Raw genomic sequence first — 2,851 nt, forward strand, 5'->3', positions numbered from 1 at the left:
GGAGGAGAGGAGGAGGGATGAAAGCATTAGATACAGTCAAAATTGTCCAAGATAGCAATAGCAGCCCACTGTTGTGGAGAAAAGAAGTTGTCCAAGACGGTAACCCATACTTGAGGAGAAAAGTGGTTGTCTTAGACAGGTGCACGTCTTGAACAGTGTCTTTATCATATAAAAAAAACAAAGGGGAAAAAAGGGAAGTGGCCGTTTATGAAGATGATTGTCTTGGAGACAGGGGGGCATTAGAGCAGGTCTTACTGTATAAGAAAAAACAAGATGACATAAGACAAAGAATAATAAAATGATTTTAAATGGTTAAAATAGAGATAAGAAAAAAGATTGATATAAAGTACTACTAGGGTGAGACAGGAATGAGACAACAACACCACAACATAAGAAAAAAATTTAGACAAGAATACATGTGAAAAGACAGAGACACAATTCACACTAGTGGAGGAGAAGGGGAAGGAGGAGGAGGAGGAGGAGGAGGAGAACAACAACAGCAGCAGCAGCAGCAACAACAACAAACAGGGAAAAAAATTAGAGAAACATGAAAAACAGCAACAGGCATAAGAAAAACAAAAACAAGAACAGGAATAAAACAAAAGAAAAAACGAACAACAACAAAAAACAGGAACAAAAATTAGAGCAGAAAAAGAACAGCAACAAGCACAAGAAAAACAAAAACAAGAACAAGAACAAAAACGAACAACAATAATTTTTTTAAAAATCAGGAACAAGAAAGAATTAGAGCAGAAAAGAACAACAACAACAAGCACAGAAAAAACAAGAACAGGAACAAAAACAAAAATGGAAACCCCCCCCCCAAAAAAACCCACAAACTAACCAGCTTTCTCCACGGCGGCCGCTATGACGGTAGATCCCAGTTTTGTCGCCGGGACAGTGGACAGGGAGCCCAGGAAGGAGCCGATCGGCGTGCGGACTGAGCTGACGATGACCACATCCTGTTGAATCATGGCGGAACAACAAAATGTCGAGCGAGCGAGTAAAGTCAGCGAAAGGACGAGACGATGAAGAATTTCAATCAGCAAACACAAATTAGCACGGTTGAGTTTTGTTCAGCAAGGATGTTATACCGGACTCGACTTACAGGTACAGAAGCACAACACAATCAGATTCACAACACGAAAGACTGTTTCGCAACAGTGTTGTTGAGCAAGGCAAGACAAGACAATTTCCCTCAGGAAACACGACGAATGTGCCACAGTGTTGTTGAACAAGACAAGAAGAGACAATTTTTTTCCCTCAGCAATCACAACGAATGTGCAACGATGTTGCTGAACAAGTCAAGACAAGACAATTTTTTCCCTCAGCAATCACAACAAATGTGCAACGATGTTGCTCTGGACACAAGTGTCGGGTACAGAGAAATGCAACCCTATTCACAACACAATATAACATCACAGAAAACACATTTAGAACAAAATGTTTGCAAGAAATTTAGCATAAATAATGAGCGCAGTAATTCGACACCAGAGAAACTTTAAAGGACATACCTGGCTATGATAATATCAGTATAATTTATTAGCAAGGACTGGCATATATTGCTTATTAATTAACTGCCTCTGAGCAGGGGGTGCTTTGGTCAGCAAGTTTACATTTCCATTTTTTAATATGTGAGTGAGAGTGTACATATTATGTATGTATGTGTGTGTATGTGTGTGGTGGTGGTGGTGGTGTGGGAGGGGGGGGGAGGGTGATTGTGTATGTGTGTGTGTGTGTGTGTGTATGTGTCCTTGCTTGAGCGTTTATGTTGGAAGTGGGAGGCAGAGGCCTGAATGAGCACTTAAATACACATGTGCGCGGACACACATACATACACACACACACATGCACACACACACACACACAGAGAAAAACACACTGCTAATTTTACTGTTAGCTTTACACTCAAACATGTGACATTTTCCTACAAAAATAAACATCATTTTTACTCCTCCCACCCCCCTCCTCAAAAAAAAAATTGTACTTACCTTTAATCCAGAAACTTGTGAAAAATGGCGGCACGATTTTAGTGAGTTCAGAATCTGAAACAATGTAAACATAAAATATATAAAATATTAATTAAATGTAGTACAGAAGATTCACATCAAACTCTATCACACAAACTCCCCTTTGTGAGCAACCTTTCGTTTTTGGGGTAGTTTGTTTTTTCAGGGGGGTTTTTAGTTAGAGGAAAACACTATAGATCCACCAACATAATGATATAATGTAGACCACCATTTTGAAGGGGAAAGAATATTTCACAATCCTTTGCCAAAAACGCAATTTACATTTTTTTAAATTAAACATATTTTTAGGTTTAGTTTTGGTAAGAGTTTTACAGCACTTGCAACACAATAAGGTCATATTGAGTGCTGAAAATTAGAGGTGTTACAAGAGAGTAACAAACACAAAAGTGAAGGAGGAGAGATCAGGACGACAGATGTTTGATAGGAAAGAAGGAGCAAACACACCAATATATTTAAAAAAAATAATCATAAGGCAATATCAATCTGCTCATTTATTAAACAAGCAAGAGAACAAATTCACACACTTGATGTCGGACAAACAGACGCATCTTCTCAAAATCCTCCTGTTATCAAAAACTCCAAGAAAAACAAATCTTCAACACAAGAAATGAGTGGGAAAACATTTATATAGATTACTACCCATATATATGTGCATAGGTGTTGACATAGTGGACATGCTATCGAGGAATGGACTTTGAAACTACACAAAAATGAAAGGACTTCGAACTTTAGAGAAAAAGAAAGTGGGGGTGGCAGAGGGTGTCTGTGTGTATGTGTGTGTGTGTGTGTGTGTGTGTGTGTGTGTGTGTGTGTGTGTGTGT

The 2,851-nt window shown here is 38.7% G+C and overlaps 1 long non-coding RNA gene across 1 annotated transcript in view; it reads right to left on the reverse strand.

Annotated features, from left to right (window-relative positions):
• Nucleotides 1–843: 843 nt before the first annotated feature.
• The window catches only part of LOC106013493, a 7,936-nt gene continuing 5,928 nt past the window's right edge, over nt 844–2,851 (reverse strand). The window contains exons 2-3 of the long non-coding RNA XR_001185355.1: nt 1,992–2,045; nt 844–962 (exon numbers count right to left, since the gene is read on the reverse strand). This is a non-coding gene — a long non-coding RNA (uncharacterized LOC106013493). The remainder of the gene's footprint in view (nt 963–1,991; nt 2,046–2,851) is intronic.

The sequence above is a fragment of the Aplysia californica genome, unplaced genomic scaffold (assembly GCF_000002075.1).
Source record: "Aplysia californica isolate F4 #8 unplaced genomic scaffold, AplCal3.0 scaffold00942, whole genome shotgun sequence".
Lineage (NCBI taxonomy): Eukaryota > Metazoa > Mollusca > Gastropoda > Aplysiida > Aplysiidae > Aplysia > Aplysia californica.